The sequence below is a fragment of the Sus scrofa genome, chromosome 3, assembly GCF_054392235.1.
Source record: "Sus scrofa isolate SSC_HxYL_T2T_F1_AM1 chromosome 3, Sscrofa_HxYL_maternal_Yorkshire_Landrace_v2.0, whole genome shotgun sequence".
Taxonomy (NCBI): domain Eukaryota; kingdom Metazoa; phylum Chordata; class Mammalia; order Artiodactyla; family Suidae; genus Sus; species Sus scrofa.
Genome location: NC_139385.1, coordinates 130617894 through 130634728, shown reverse-complemented (window position 1 = coordinate 130634728; position 16835 = coordinate 130617894). Strand labels below are relative to the sequence as shown.

Here is a 16835-nt window from a genome sequence, read left to right as displayed (position 1 = left end):
CAAACAGAAGACTTGCTGGAGGCCGAAGGGGGTCGGGGGCAGAAGGCTGGCCTCTCATGAGGCCACAGTATGACTGTAGCATTGAATTACATTGGGCAGAGGGAGCCGGGGAAATTTTCTAAAAGCGGTGACACAGGCTAGGTCTCCAAGAGTGAGATGTGAATGATAAAAAGGGCTGAGAGAGGAGTTCCTGCTGTGGCTCAGCGGGTTACAAATCCAACATGTATCCATGAGGATGCGGGTTGGATCCCTGGCCCCACTCAGTGGGTTTAAGGATCCGGTGTTGCCGCAAGCTGCAATGCTGGTCACAGATGTGGCTTGGATCTGACGTTGCTCTGGCTGTGGTGTAGGCTGATGGCTGCAGCTCCGATTCAACCCCCAGCCTGGGAACCTCCATATGCCTCAGGTGCAGCCCTAAAAAGACAACAAGAGGTGGGCGAGGCTGAGAGAGAAAGCATTCTGGCAGAACAAGCCAGCAGAGCCCAAGTTGGATGTTGACGCGTGGACCAGCCCCATGGATGATTCAAACTTGCTTCCAGAGGGCAGGCCGTGGAGCCAAGCTCTGTCCGCAGGCCCAGGCCTCGGTTACCTTGGCCAGCACTCCAGGCTCACCCTCCTGTCCTGAGCCCTCCCTGACGGCGAGGAGGCACCAGTGATGAACAGGAGTTGAGCTCTGCCCAGGCCCCCAGGAGAGATCGGGGTCATGGAGACTTCCCCAAATTTGGATTAAAAAAACAGCAATCCTCTGCCTCCTCCACAGGATACATAGCTTCTCTCTAAGTCAGCAGAAACCCATCACTAAAGCTATGAGAAAATAAACAAAGGGAATCTAATTTCAAGGGACACTCAGGCTCCAGGAAGAAGAACAGCGTGCTCAGACGGGTCCTATCTCTCCAGGGCGTGCTGCGCTGCAGGAATCTCATAGCTCCTGTGCCAGCAGATCCAGAAGCACTGCTGCCAATGAGAAAGTGATAGCATCACACTCGGGCCTCCCCGGGGACACTCCCAGCACTAAGAGACCAAGGGCGTGCCCACAAAAACCCCAAAGACAAGCCAGAGGACTCCAGCCTTGCACTGGGCCGAGAGCTCAGGTCAACAAACACTGTCCCTGGTCTCCCCTAGACCTGGCCTCCCCTTTATCAGCCTCATCCAAGGTGACTGACACTTGAACACTAATTGCCCTTCTTGGACAAGCCAGCTTCCCTTTGTGGATTGTTGGCAGGGTCTAGGCTGTAGGAGGGACGCTCCGGCATTCCACCAGGACCAAACCAACTTGGGCCTCCAACAAGGTTGCCTGGCATACGTGTCATTAACAAAGCATGGATCTCAGGGGGTGGGAGCTGAATGGGTGCTTGAAAAGAAAACAAGGAGGAGTTCCCATCTGGCTCAGCAGTGAAAAACCTGACTGGTAGGAGGTGGGTTCAATCCCTGACCTCGCTCAGTGGGTTAAGGATCCAGTGGCGTAGAGGGGGCTTGGATCCCGCGCTTCTGTGGCTGTGGTGTAGGCTGGCAGCTACAACTGTTTTGACTCCTAGCCTGGGAACTTCCATGTGCCACGGATGTGGCCCTAAAAAGACAAAACAACCACAACAACAACAACAAAAAAAAAACAAAGAGAAACCAGGAAGTTCCTGTTGTGGCTCAGCAGGTTAAAAACCCAATATACTCTCTGTGAAGATGCAGGTCTGATCCCTGGCCTCGCTCAGTGGGTTAAAGATCCGGAGTTGCTGCAAGCTGCGGCATAGGTCACAGAGGCAGCTGGATCTGGTGTTGCTGGGGCTGTGGCATAGGCCTCAGCTGCAGCTCCAATTCGACCCCTAACCCAGAAACGTTCATATGCTGCAAGTGCAGCTGTAAAAAGAAAAGAAAAAAAAAAAAAAGAAAGAAAGAAAGAAAACAAGAATATGGAAAGCATCAACGCCACCAGAAGAGCAGAAGCTATTTAACCTGAGAAGTTTGTTTAGCGGAGCTGTTGGCTGGGCTTTGATGTGTTGGCCTGAGTGATACCTTATTGAGGCAGAATTTCAGCAACCTGGTGGTTCTGGGGCATGTGGAGTGTGGCCCGAGCTGTCAATTCATGAAATACAGGGATGCTGAGGTCTCTAAAACACGGCTTCTGTCCTCCAACAGCTCATGAGTTGTTAGAAAGAGGGAAGAAAGAGGCTCTGATGGTTTGTTGATGTCAAGTCCATAGAGGGAGATGAGCAAGGGCCGATGCCCCGTTATTCTAACCCCTGGAGGGCTCAGAAATGGAACCAGCATTAAAGAGCATTGCCAGAGCCGAACACAGAGGGAAGGAGGGCCCCCGGCTCTAAGGGAGTGGGAGGTGGCAGATGAGAGAGCTCCTCAGGTCAGAGCCAGGTGAGGTGAGTGTGCTCCTGGTCTGCCAATGACCCGGGGACAGGGGACAAGAGTCTTCCGCTGCCTGGGCCCAGCGCCCATATCTGTATAACGATAGGTGGGCCTAGGTGATTTCCGAGGGCCTGCTCGGTGCTGATCTACAGCCTAGATGAGAAGAGGGCTGACAGATCTGCCAGCAGAGCGGGAGAACCGCCCAGTGCCCGGTGCCCAGCCCTCTCCAGGTGCTCAGACGGGCTCTGCAAAGGCTTGACCCTGTTAGTTACTCCTAAGCCAGAGATTCCGGTGATGACATGTAAGTTAGAGACAGACGTAATCATAGGTATCGATTCAGATATAGAAACAGATAAAGATTTAGCTTTAGAGATAGAGATTTAGATATCAATTTTTATTTAGATATAGATTAGATTCACATGTAGATATAGATACAGAAATAGAGATGAGTGTACACACTAATAGAGACAAACGTGTATGTGTGTGTATCTGGATCCCACTGAGCACCTTTCCCACAGCTGAGGGCAGAGGTACAATACAACTGAATTTTTTTTTTTTTTCCTTTTTACGGGTGCACCTGCAGTGCACGGAAGTTCCTAAGCCAGGATCGAATCCGAGCTGCAGCTGTGGCCTACACCAACACTGGGTCCTTAACCCACTGAGCCAGGCCAGGGAGCACACCCACATCCTCACAGAGACAATGTGGGGTCCTGAGCCAGAAGGGAAATTCCCAAATCAGCTGATTTTATTTGAGTTCATTTCCTATATTTATCACACCAAAACCCTCTCCATTCTTCAAAGCCCACCTCAAGAACCTCCTGCAAAAAAAAAAAAAAAAAAAAGAACCTCCTGCAAAGAACCTTCCTGGACTCTCAGGGGCAGATTTCCCTGGTCTAAATTCCTTCAGTTGCCATTTGAGCCATCCATGACACCAGATAACAATGAATTATTTAATCATTGGCTCCAGAAGTGCTCCCACAGGTAGAAATTTTCGGACACCCGCAGTGGCTCCCAAGGACAGCTGTGTTTCAGGCTGCGGTCAATGAAGGCGCCAGTGATCAGCCCACGTCCTGCAGCCGAACAGGAGGCCCGTGTGCACAAGCACCTGACCCCCACCCCATCACAAGGGGAACTCTGATGCCTCAAACCATTCACCAGAATTAACTCAAGTTGGCTTGGTTTTTTGTTTGTTTCTGTTTGTTTTACAAACCTAAATGTAAAGGTAAAACCAGAAGGCAAAAAAAAAAAAAAAAAAAAAAAGGAAATCTGTGTTTAGAACTGGTAGGGCTATGGTGGGCAAACTTTTCCTTGACAAAGTACAAAAAGCACGAAGCACAGAAAAAGTGATACATTGGACTTCTCATTAAAAGACATACAAAAATGAAAAGACAAGCCACGAGAAAATATTCGCCATCCGTACATCCAACAAAGAACTGGAATCCAGATTACATTTAAAAGTGCTCGGGAATCAATTTTTAAAAGTCTGAAAATTGGAAAAGACTTAGCTGCTTAACAAAAAAGAACTCCACATGACCAGGAAACATAGAAAAGACGATCAGCATCGCCAGTGGCCAGGGAAGTGCAAACTAAAACTACAATGAGTTATGGAGCTTCCTCTGTGGCTGCATAGGTTCCATCCCTGGCCCAGTGCAATGGCTTAAGGACCCGGCATTGCTGCAGCTGTGACACAGATCGCAGTTGCAACTTGCACTTTATCCCTGGCCTGGGAACTTCCATATGCCGAGGGTATGGCCGTAAAATTAAAACAAAACAAAACAAAACAAAACAAAAAAAAAACCCACAGTGAGTTACAACTACACATCCAGGAGAATGGCTAAATTAACAAGACTCTACCAAAGGCTGGAAAGGATACAGAACAACTAGACCACTCCGACTTTGCTGGTGCAAAGTGGAAAATGATACAATCGCTTTGGAAAACTGTTTGGCAATTTCTTATAAAATCAAACACATACCTATCTAATGAACCAGCAATCTCACTCCTATGAAACGACTCAAAGGAAAAAAAAAAAAAATTGTCCACAAAAAGACTACATGTGAATACACCCAGCAGAGTTATTCATAAAAGCTCCCAACTGGAAACAACCCAAATGTCCTTCAAAAGGAAAATGGACAAACAAATCTGAGGTAGACTCAGACGACAGAATAGCAAACAAGGATAAAAAGGAATGGACCGGTTAGACACACGCTAGGAATAAACCTTGCAAACACGCTCATCTAAAGGAGCCAGGACAAAAAAAAAAAAAAAAAGATTATATTGTTTGATCTAATTTTTCTATGAATTCCAAGAACAGGCAGGAATACGACGAGGACAGTATACAGCACGGTGGTTTTTTTCCCATGGGGCAGGAGGACATGAAGGAAACTTTCTCAGGTGATGAAAATGCTTTGCGTCTTCTTGGGGGTATTGGCTATCTGGGCACAGACATTTGTTGAAACTCTTTGGACTGTGCACTTAAGTTCTGTGTGATTTTTAATTTAACTTTTATTTTATACTGGAGTATAGTTGATTTGCAAAGGTGTGTCAGTTGCAGGTACACAGCAAAGAGATTCAGTACATACATCCATTCTTTTTCAGATTCTCTTCCCATATAAGTTACTACAGAACATTGAATAGAATTCCCTGTGCTATACAGTAGGTCCTTGTTGATTATCCATTTTATACATAGAAGTGTGTATATGTTAATCCCAAATTTCTAATTTCTCCCTCTCCCCACATTTACCCTTTGGTAACCGCAAGTTTGTCTTCAAAATCTGAGTCTATTTCCATTCTGTAAATAAGTTTATTTATATCAATTTTTTTAAGATTCCACATATAAGTGATATCATATGATACTTTTCTTTCTCTGTCTGACTTACTTCACTGAGTATGATAATCTCTAGGTCCATCCATATGGCTGCAAATGGCATTATTTCATTCTTTTTATGGTTGAGTAATAGTCCATTGTATATATGTACCAATTCTTTATTCATTCATCTGCCAATGGATATTTAGGTTGCTTCCATGTCTTGGCTATTGTAAATAGTAGTACAATTAAAAATAAATAAATAAATAAATAGCAGTACAATGAAGTTCTGTATATTTTACACTATGTAATCATACCTCAGTTTTTTATACAAGGAATTTGTTCACTTAATAATTGTTCATAAAATGCCATTGATGTATATCAGACCTCAGGATATGGACTGAGGATGTGGCTATAAGTAGGCTGCATTGTCTCTCTCAAGAAGGAATCTTTGTTATTTCTCACGTGCCTAGATTCCCAGTGACCGAAGCTGCTTCTAGCGCTTGTCACTCACACTTTGCACACACACAGAAACACACACACAGAGGCAGGGGCTCCTCCCCTGCTGCTCTGGGTCTCTGATGTGTGGCAGTGCTTATATATCTGGGTTTCAAGGAACCCACTAGAATGGTACTACCTGCCCAAAGGAGCCTGGACCCGAAGCTTCCAGAATCAGTCTTTCAGAAGGAGCCCAACCCCAGCACGATGCCCAGAGCTCTCAAGCAAGCAGCCCATCTACTCCTGCTTTCCTCCCAGGGGAGGCACAGCTATTCTCCTGAGGCCTCGTCTCCAGAGCCACAGAGGCCTCGGGAGAGAGGAGGGGGAGCCTTAACCTGCTGGCTCCCAGCTCCCCCACCTGCCCCTCCAGGGAGAAAGAAATCCAAACAAAAGCCCATTCTCACAGGCAATCCTTCCAAGAAAAACCAAGTTCTAGAGATGTCGGGTCTGCTGTGAATAAGGAAAAAATGCAGAATTCCAAAAGACAAGGTCCAAAAAAACATTTCTCCCGCTGAGCGTGCTATGAAAAGAAAGGGGACAAGGAGGGGGGGCGGGGAAGGAACCCCAAGGCACCCGCAGCCAACAAGGGGGTTGATCTCCAGCCGTCACTCATGTCGCCGGAGACAGTCTGATTTGCAATGAATCAGGAGGTGGCCATCACTTTCAAAATGGTCAATCCTGCACGAGAGAACCTCTTACTTCCGAGCTGGGCTTCCTCAACTGTGAAACAGGAATAGCGGCCCCACCCTGCCACCTCCCAGGGTGACATGGGGCTTCACAGGGAGCGAGCGTGGGAAAGTCCTTTGTGGGCCCAAGATGCTCTCCAACCCGGCCGTGATCAGCATGTGCCCTGCCTCACAGCCAAGTGCTTTGTATTCTAAGCATCGGAGATTTTTAGTTTATAAAAAGAAGAGCCTGGGTTGCAGTTCTGGCTCCAACGCTTTCTAATAGTGTGGATTGGGAAACTGACACTTCCTCCGAGCCAGCTTCCAGGTCTACAGGATGGGAACGTTAATCGCTCCCTTGAGTTTGCAGCAAAGAGTAGGAAGACGATTACGAAGCTTTAGAATATCTGGAACAAAGGCGGCCCGCAGTAACCAGGCTGTTTTTATGATCCCTACTGTGGAAGGGGCTTCACCCCTCCTGCCTCCTTTAGCCTTTTGCGGAGGAAAGTGGCAGAATGCTTGGACTGACCACGTAAAAACCATACACAAAGGCTAAGATTTTTCTGGAAGAGTTCATTGGGCATCCTGTGAACATTAAGAGCGACTGCCATATACTGAGCCCCTCCTCTGGACCAGACCCTGTGCTCACAGCTGTCGCCTGCATGACGACCTGCACGGAAACCAGAGGAGGCAGAGGATATCAGCTCTGGTGGACAGAGCGGGGCGTGGAAACCAGTGCTCAGGTTTGCACCGCAGCAGCACATGGGGGCAGGACTGAGTCCAAAGCCTTCATCCCAGGGCTGTGCTGCACGGCCAGTCAGACCACATGATGACCCTAAAATCAGCTTCAAAACCCCAGCCAACCCTGGGGGATGCTGCGCTCTCAGAAGCTGGACAGCGTCTGCGGCCTGAGGACTATCAGTCACCAAGCTGCATCCGCCCGCTTCTCCACTGGGAACGACCTCACCTTTCTCTTCCACCTTCTGGTCTGCGGGAGGCGAGGGCACAGCCAGCCAGAAGCAGCCAAGCTCAATCCGCATACTACTGGGTGGGCCAGGAATATGCCCTGATGCTTGGGCTACTTATTGTGCCTGGTGGGAGTGGTATCAGAGGCGGGGTCGGGTTAGGGGGAGGGCAGCAGGAAGGAGCAGTGGTGCAAAAGTTAAGACCCAAATAACCCCAGAAGTCAGCCTTTGGAACTGCAGCCCAGAAGGGCATCCAAGGGCACAGGCTGGTACAACTCCGTCTCCTGAGTAAGAGTCACAGGGCGAAAGGGGAGTAAAACAGAAGCGGAAGCGGTGGGCTGTCAATCAAAAGGCACGACCTCTCCTTTCCTGGCAAAGCAAAGCCATCAGAAGAGGTCACCCCAAGAATCCAGAAACACCCCACTCGGGCTCCATCTCAACTGCTTCCCAGAGACACACATTGCTGAGGAAGCCCAGCCTTTCCATTTAACGATCCAGCCAACACTAGCTGAGCATCTACTATGTGCAAGATGCTGAGGCAGGAGCAGGGACACAGCCAAAGGCAGAAGACAATTCTCACGTCCTGGAGGCCACCACCCAGGAGAGGAGGAGAGGGCTACAGATACAGGCGACTATACTGAGGCTGCGAAGGGCCACAGGAGGTGCTGTGGGAGCACCGAGCTGGGCTCCGGTCAGCCTCGGCAACGCGGCAGGTGCCCAGAGTGGCCGGGGCCTGCATGGAGGTTGAGTTCAAGGGAGGTTTCCAGGCAGAGGAAACACTGTGAGTCCCAACAGTGTGCAAAAAAGCAGCACCTAGGAAACTTCTAGGAGGCTGGAGGAGAAAAAGCAAAGGACAAGCTTTCCAATATGAATGGGTACATAGGCCGGGCCACAGAGATTGCACTGTGGAGGCCACAGTTTCCTCTCAGAGCAAGGGGAGGGCGTGGAGGCGGAGGCATGGCGTGGTCAAGTTCACAGCTTAGAGCTGCACTGTTCAAGGCGGCAGCCACTAGTCGCACAGGATGGTTTAAATTTAATAAAATTAAAATTGATTAAAATTTAATAAAATATAGGAGTTCCCATCTTGGCTCAGTGGTTAAGGAACCCGACTGGTAACCATGAGGTTGAGGGTTCGATCCCTGGCCTCGCTTAGTGGGTTAAGGATCCAGCGTTGCCATGAGCTGTGGTGTAGGGCACAGATACGGCTTGGATCCCACGTTGCTGTGGCTGTGGTGTAGGCCGGCGGCTTCAGCTCCAATTCAACCTCTAGCCTGGGAACCTCCATATGCCTTGGGTGTGGCCCTAAAAAGACAAAAGACAAAAAAAATTAATAAAATTTAATGTACAGCATGATGACTATAGCTAATAATACTATATTGCATGTTTGAAAGTTGCTAAGAAAGTTGATGTTAAAAGTCCTCATCACAAGAAAATAAAAGTTTTCCTTTTTTAAAATTTTATTGAAGTATAGTTGATTTACAATGTGATAATTTCTGTACAACAGTGATTCAGTTATACATGTAGACACATCCATTCTTTTTCAAATTCTTTTCCCATATAGATTATCACAGAGGAAAAAAAAATCGTAACTATGCACAGTGATGGATTTAACTAGATTTAAATCATTTCACAGTGATCATTTCACAACGTGTATAAATATTGACTCACTGTGTTGTACACCTGCAACTAATATAAGGTTGTATTCAATTATATCTCAATACAATTTTTTAATTAAAAAACTAAAAAGGTAACGCAGTGCCTCAGTGGCCCTGGCCACTTTTCAAGCACCTCACAGCCACCTGTGGCTAGTGGCTACCATATTGGTCATTGCAGACTTAGGACTTTTCAGCATTCCAGAAAGTGCTATTGGGCAGTGCTTTTTGAGAACAGTCCCTCTGCAGAAAGTGAATTGGAGACAAGGCAGCCAGTGAAGAAATGCAAATGACCCCAGCCTGGGACTAGGTAGAAGATGAAGAGAATCCGACGGGAGAGACATTTAAGGGACAGTGCTTGGTAAGCAATGGACTCAGGGTCGTGGAGGGAAGGATTTAGGGAGGTCCGGAACAATGACCCATTTTCAGCAGGGGGACGGAGGGGAGTGCCCTCTGTGAGTGGAGAGAGAAACGAGGAGGAGGAGCTGGCGTGGGAGCAAAGCCATGCGCTCAGCCTGGGACAAGCTCCGTGTCAGTGCCTGCAGGACCGCCTGCCACGCACTGGAGGCCGGAGGCAGTGGCTCCTGTGGGCTGTAGCTCCGGCTGCGAGCTGGAGATTGGGTGGGAAAGAGGCGGTGGGTCTGGGGCTTGAGACCCTGAGCTTAGGGACTGGCTGTGCGGGGAGTGGTGAGCTGTGCCACCAAGGACCAGGGGTTCAAGGGCAGGTAAACTGTCCTGTGGTGCTGTGTGTGCCACAGGGGTGGGGAGCACAGGGGTGGAACTGAATGCCCTGGGGCTGCAGGGCTGTGAACTGCGGGCATGGGCTGGGCAGATCTGAGGCTGCGAGGCAGAGGGCAAAGAGTTGCGGGGCTGTGGGATTGTGCGCTGGGACCTTCGGCTTGGGCAGCCCAAGGACCATCCACAGTCCTGGAGGAGCCCCCTCTTTCCGCCAGGGTGGAAACTGTATCTTTGGGTCACCTGGGTAAACCCACAGGAGGCCTCCTGCTGGACGCTACCTGGGAGCGGGGACAGATGGACCTGCGGCCCACGAACTCAGGCAGCGGCAGAAGCCACCGGGCAGGGGCCTGGTGACCCCCGCAGGTGGCCAGGGAAGGCGGCTGGGCTCCTCCCCACCTCATCCCCAGTCCATGGGAGGGGGGCACAAGAATGTTGTTCTCCAAAGCCACGGGGACACTGCCTGTCAGTCCATGTAATTGAGTATTACAGTATTTAAATTACAAATTGAAGATTATTTTTACAGGTGTCATTTTAAATATAACACGAAATTTCTTGACATTACATCAGCCCCACCGCACAAACAGCTGCTCCGGGCCTGCCTGCATGTGTGAGGCACATGGCTGAGACTGGCAACGCCGGGAGAGAGAGAGTTTGTGCGTGTGTGTGTGTGTGTGTGTGTGTGTGTGTGTGTGTGTATGTGAAGTGGATATGAGAGTCCACGTGACTATGAGCAAGCGTGTGCGAGAGCCTGTGTGACTACGAGTGTAGCTGTGTGTGGTTAGGAACCTGTACGTGGGTGTGTAGTTGGTGCCTTCTGAGTGTGAGCGGCTGTGAACACGTGGGTCTGTGTGTGTCCGTGTGAATGAAGAAGTGGTGTGGCGGGGGAGAGGGCGGGGAGAGAACGCACGCATGCGCACTGCGGGATGCTCAGCCCCCCGCCCCGCGGCCACCCCCGGCACAGGTGACAGCCCAGAGCCTGGCCAATCTCTGTCTCCCTCTAGAGCTACCAAGAATTCTAGGGAGTAGACAAGCTCCACTCCTCGGGCGCGGAGGGGCTGCAGAGGCGCCCAAGGTGGTGCTGCAGTGCCCCCCAGTGGACACTGCCCCCACCCCATCCCCGGCTAGACCCACCAGCCCATGGTGCCCTCCCTTTGCCAGGTGACCCCCGCCCCCACTCCTCGCCCCGCCCCCGCCTCGAGTGGGCCAGGATGAGCCCGCCCTGAGGCTCCCGCGGCCCCAGAGGCAAAGATTTAGCTGAGCCTTGGTCCTGCCTCACATTCTCCAGCTGGGGCTCTCAGCCCTTCCGCCTGCAGGCCACGCACGGCCCCAATGTACCCGTCCCCTTTTCTCCCTAGCCATGCCCCCACGTCCAGGATCCACACCAGCAAGTTTCCCCTGAGTCCTCGAGCAAGGGGAGCCCCCCTCCCCAAGGCCTTTTCTCAAGGCACTTACAGGCTCTCCCCACTGGGCACAGCACAGGCAGGATGAAGCCGAGACGCTTTACAAAGTAGAAACTGCTCATTGGCTCTTAAGGAAACCAGCAGAGGTCTTGGGAGAGAGAGAAGGAGACCCAGGACCGATTTCCACCCGGTGCTCATCTACACAGCAGGGCGCTCCGCTCCTTCAGAGTGCACCACTCACATCCAGCAACTGTTCCCGGAGGCTATTCTCAGGGTGGGCAGGACGGAGCTCTCAGGAAGAGCCTGAAACCTCACGAAAGAAAAACGCCCTGGACTCCCACATTACACGGTGTTATTTGTGGCATCAGCAAGCACCCACTGGTCATCTGGCTGCTGGTGACCGGCAGCACGAAGCACCGTCCAGCCATGCGCAGGCACTGGCCCAGCCTCAGCCGGTCTCCCAAGCCAGAGGGGGCTGTGGTTGTAATGTCCCAAGGGGTGGAAAAGCAGGGCCACCCAACCACAGGGAGCAGGAGAACCCTGCGACAGCCACTGTGCCCAGACTGCCCTCTGAGAATCACCAGCTACATTTGTACAGATGGTCCCTCCTTAACAATGGTTGGATTTTTCCAGGCAGCCGGCAATCGCGAGGGTAAACAATCCTTCTGTACCCATACAACCATTTTGCTTCTCACTTTCAGCACAGTACTCAGTAAGTCACTTTGATGAGATCTTCAACACTTTATTACAAAGTTTTGATTTTGTTCAACTGGAGGCTCATGTAAGCGTTCTGAGCACGCGTAAGCTATGCTCTTTGGTGGGTTAGTGTATTAAACGCATCTTTGAGATTTATGATGCTTTCGACTATGATGTGTTTATCAGGACGTGACTCCATCATAAGTCAGGGAAGATCTATACTAGTCCTAAGCTGGGGACCCTCTGGACTCACTCCCAGAAGCTGACGCAGCCAGGTCTGAAGGCTTACTCCACCCGGAAGCCCAGACTTCTCCCTGCCCTGCCCCCTTCTCCCCAGCTCAGCTGGCACTGCTCCATTCCAACATCAACATCCAGGCTCACTTTAGGGTAAAGAAGTGTCTCTGCGCCATGGAAGAGAAACGGGACGGGGCAAAGGAGACAGTTGTCTTGACAAGGCACCAAATCCACAACATGGGACTGAATGTGCAAACCACAGGGCTCCCAGGAGGCTTTCTCCTGCCTGTGTCCAGGGGGACTGTGGATGCTCAGCCCCAGCCAGGTGATCACCTCTCCCCTGCAAGCCTGAGAGGTCCCTTTCCAGAAGGAAGGCCTGGGGCTCTCCACTTCCGGCCCACGGCTCAGGACCAGGAATCTGCAGGGCCCGGCTCCCATGAGAGCCGTGGACGTCAGAGCTGAGGGAGACAGGTCCAGGGTGGCGAGGGCAGACTCAGAGTGCCCAGCTGCACAAAAAAGGGCAAGAATGAGCATGGAAAAAAAGATTCGCCTGAGGCAGGTAACAATCCAGTGGCTACCACCTGCTCAGACTTCTAGTCCCCACTACTTTCCAGGTGGCTTTTTCCAGGTCTATGGTATGACCTTCCTCTCTGCCACTTCTGACTAAGGTCATTTTCTGCCTCCCTGTGCTGCCATCTCGTCTCCATCCATGTGTCTATCACAGGACGTGCCAGAGGCTCCTTCCGTGATGCACATGCATCCCATGACATGACGGCCTCAACCTTGGCCTCCTTGCCAAGCTCTGACTCCTCACCTGCCCTCTTTTGTTTGTTTTTTAGGGTCGCACCGTGGCATACAGAGGTTCCGAGGCTAGGGGTCAAATTGGAGCTATAGCTGCTGCCTCCACCACAGCCACAGCAATGCCAGATCTGAGCCGCATCTGTGACCTACACCACAGCTCACGGCAATGCCAGATCCTTAACCCACTGATCGAGGCCAGGGATTGAACCCGCATCCTCATGGATCCTAGTCAGATTCATTAACTACTGAGCCACCACGGGAACTCCTCAACTGCCCTTTTTCAATGTCCCTCTCACTGCTTAGAAGAGCTGAAGCTGTCAAACAGGTATAAAAGTGGCTTCCAACCTTAGCAGTGACAGCTGTAAAAAAGGAGGCTGGAGCCACCGAGGATGGCAGTGCGCATGTGCGAGCTAGGACGGAAGTCAGGCCCTTCGTCATCATCACCTCCAATGGGCACGGATGCCTTTGTCAATCCCTGCGCTAAGCCGTTCACAGAGATTACCTCCTTTTAATTGTACCGCAAACCAGTGAGGAGGATCCAACTGTTTTCTCACTGAGCAGATGAGAGGGCAAGGCTGTACCACTCCAGCGGGCAGCGCGGGCTTGCCTGCTCTCCACTCCAATATCTCCAGGCCCACAAGTGCCTGACCTGTATTTTTCAAACTGTGGGAAGCAACTCATCAGTGAGGTTATGAAAAAAATACAGTGGGTCACAAGAAGCATTTTCAAATGAAAGAATTGTGTAGAATGTTCCGAGTACCTCCTACACAGTGGAGGGGTAAGCGTGGTCTCGTGGCACCTTGGTGTCGGTTCTCTCTGTGTTTCATCGATGTGTATACATGCACACCTGGGATGCAGTGGGATATGATTTTAAAGGTATTTCTTAATGTCAAGGTCAAAAACCTCTAAAAGCTGTTGTGCTAGACCCTCCGTCCAGCCTCTGAGTTCTCTATCCTGTTCTCCTCACTCTGCATGTTTCTGGGTATCTCCTCTCCAGCCCCCACGGTTGGTTCCCTACCACCCTGGTTTGCTGAGGAGCCGCTGCTAGGTTGCAAGGACGCTGCTGAGTCTGTCCTGGGGGCAGGCTAACTGTCAGGCTGCTGGGGCCAAGGATGCTAAGGATGCCTTCGCCATCTGCCTCCTGCTTCAGCGAGGTGCTTCTGTCTGCCCTGTAGGACTGATGTTTCCCCAAAGAGGCTTAACGGCTCCTTCCTCTCTGAGCTGTCAGGTTAGTGCCTTTCTCTTCAAAATTAGCACAGGTGCACCTGCAGGCTGGCATCCTCATTAAACTATTTTCTGCATCTTGATCCCGTAAGGATGGCTCCAGGGGACGTTTCAAATAAGCGCTTCATTTGCAGCGGCCTCTCCAGATTGGAAAGGGGGGGTCCCAGTTTCATCAGCAGAGGTGGAGGGAGGCCTGGTCCCCTCTGAGTTTTCTCTGCCAGCCAACTACAGTGGGACCAGCTCACACAGAAGTGGAGGAGCCAGGGGCGGAGGTCTCTCTGTGCAGCTCCTCAACTGCTACCTGCTAGCATGCCGGGGTTTCTCCTAGCCATGGACAAGCCCCAAAGCAGTAGCATGACCCTCTATTCTAGGCTGCCCTGCCTTGTCTGTGGGAAAAAAAGATTCACTGATGGTTACAGTCCAGGTGGAGCGGATGGTATTGCATGGAAGCTTTCGGAAATCACCCCACACCAATGCCCACCTACTCCACTTCCGGGAGCCCCCAGCCCTGTCCTCTTCATAGCTCTGGGCCAGCCTTTCCCCGAGCAGCCTCTCATGACTATAAATCCAAGGAAGAAAAGACCAAACACTCCGTAAGCACTTGCCAGGAACCAGGCTGGAGGAGTCAGGGAGACACGCTAGGGTCTTGGAGGAGCAATTCGCTTGCCATTCTCCTGGGGCTACAGCACCCCAAGGGGGACATTTGTCAATGACAAATTAGGGATGCTAAGGGATCCTGTGGAAGGTGAGGTTGGGAGGATTCCTTCACCCACATTCAGAAGGGAAGGAGACTTGTGGGCAGAGGAGCTATAAAAGTAAGATTCCTCGAAATAAGGATTGGACTCGGGTCTTAGAATGAGGTGGATGAAGAGACCACACTGAAGACAAGGGCAGAAATGGGTGTTCCAGGCAGGAGGGTGGCATGAACAAAGAGGAGTGAGACGAATAATACAGGACATGCTTGGGGGATGTGAGCGGATCGGCCGAGCTGGGGAAGAGTCTGTTCACAGGGGAGGAGAGGCATGGAGCGCAGAGTCCCCGCTTGACACGAAGAGGGTCTGCAAGCAGTGAGTTAGACTATAACGTGGAGGTCACGTTCACCCCCTCTGGCTGTGCTGCCAACCCAGAAGGCAGCCCCCCCCCACCATCTCTAACGTGCAAATACTACCTTTACTAAGTACCCACTCTGCTCAGTACTGTGCTGAGTGTTGGAATTCAGCAACGACCACGACGCAGACCTCACCCATCTACTCAAGGGTCCAGGAAAGAAGACAGGCAAATACAATTTCCATGTCAAGAGAACTCAATCAGAGCGAGGACGGGGTGTGGAGGGGACATGAGGGCAGCTCAGAGGAGGCCTCCAACTCAACCGGGGCCAAGGGAGACTTCCCCAAAGCTGCTCACCGAATGGAGTCTTAAAGGGAGACGGGGAGTGAGTCAGCTGGGAAAAGGGAGAAAAGGACATTCCAAGCCAAGGGACGAGCCCGGGGAAAGGCAAGGCAGCTGGGGACCATGAGAAGTGCAGCTGGACCTAGAAACAGGTCAGAGGTGCTGCAGCGATGCCAAGGCTGGGGACTGCCCTGCTCAGCAGTAGCAATACCTGGAAGCGGGGAGATGGGGGATCAAGGGTGGATGTAGGAAGCCTCCCCAATGCTAGATCCACTCCTAAAAAAGACAAACCCACACCTGGGTCCGAGGGAAGGTGGACATTCCTTAACAGGGGAGGGGGCTAGAAGGAGTGGCTTGGGCCCCCCAAGGCTGAGGTTGCTGCTCCCGCTGCTGCTGACACCCCAGCTCCCCGGGAGGGTGCTGCCCCCACTGAAGGGCCAAAGCCTGCCAAGCACCCTTCCAAAATGCTTATTCTGAGCAAAAGGTTTTCCTGTGATCTTTCTTGGAGAGGAAAAGACACTTCACCAAAGCTGTTCCCCATGCGGCCTTCCAAAAACGACTCCCCCGCTGGCCTTACGGCCGGGTGACACCCCAGAGACAGGGTTAGGAGAAGTTCACTGAAGGAGGATTTCCTGGGAACGGAGAAGAGGGATCTGATTAAAGTCTATCAACGACGAGCCTGTCCTCCGGGCAAGCGCACTCGGCAGGGGCATTTCAGTTCATTTAGGTTGTTCCACTGGCAGATCCTTTCTTTAAATTAGGGGGGAAATAACCTCCATAGACGGCGAAAGGTGATTCATTAAGACTACAAAGCATGTACTGAACTTGGAGGGAAGGTAAAGAAAACCCCATCAAATGCAGACATGTCTACATCCCTGAGAGCTAAGGAATCACAAGAACTAATGTTTGGGAGACAATCCTTTTTTTGTTTTGTTTTTTTTGGTTTTTTTGCTGTTTTTTAGGGCCACACTTGTGGCATATGGAAGTTCTCAGGCTAGGGGTTGAATCTGAGCTGCAACTGCCGGCCTACACCACAGCAATGCCAGATCCTTAACCCACTGATCGAGGTCAGGGATTGAACCCACATCCTCATGGATACTAATTGAGTCCGTAACACACTGAGCCACAATGGGAACATCTATTTTTTGATGGTAGGTATAAAACATGGTCAAAATATGAATAAGGAGAAGAAATAAAAGAACAGCAGATACAAAACCAAGATGAACTCACCAGGAAAGGTGGATGCCTCGAATGTATGTTGTTGCCCAATCCTGGCTCCATCATCTGGCTCCACCATCCAGCTCCTGCAGGTACCACAACAGGCAGCTATGATGGGATCAGAAAGAATCACCCCCTTGTCCAGCCTCCAGAAGCCCCAGTCACTGTGACACCCTCTGGGAAGTGACTCCTTCTTTTT

General features: G+C 51.0%; 1 long non-coding RNA gene across 4 annotated transcripts in view; it reads right to left on the bottom strand.

Moving 5' to 3' along the window:
- LOC146404939 (uncharacterized) overlaps positions 1 to 16835 on the bottom strand; it is a 125022-nt gene that overhangs the window by 87844 nt on the left and 20343 nt on the right. For all 4 annotated transcript variants that reach the window (XR_014842531.1, XR_014842532.1, XR_014842529.1 and 1 more), the window contains exon 2: positions 16649 to 16722. This is a non-coding gene — a long non-coding RNA (uncharacterized LOC146404939). The remainder of the gene's footprint in view (positions 1 to 16648; positions 16723 to 16835) is intronic.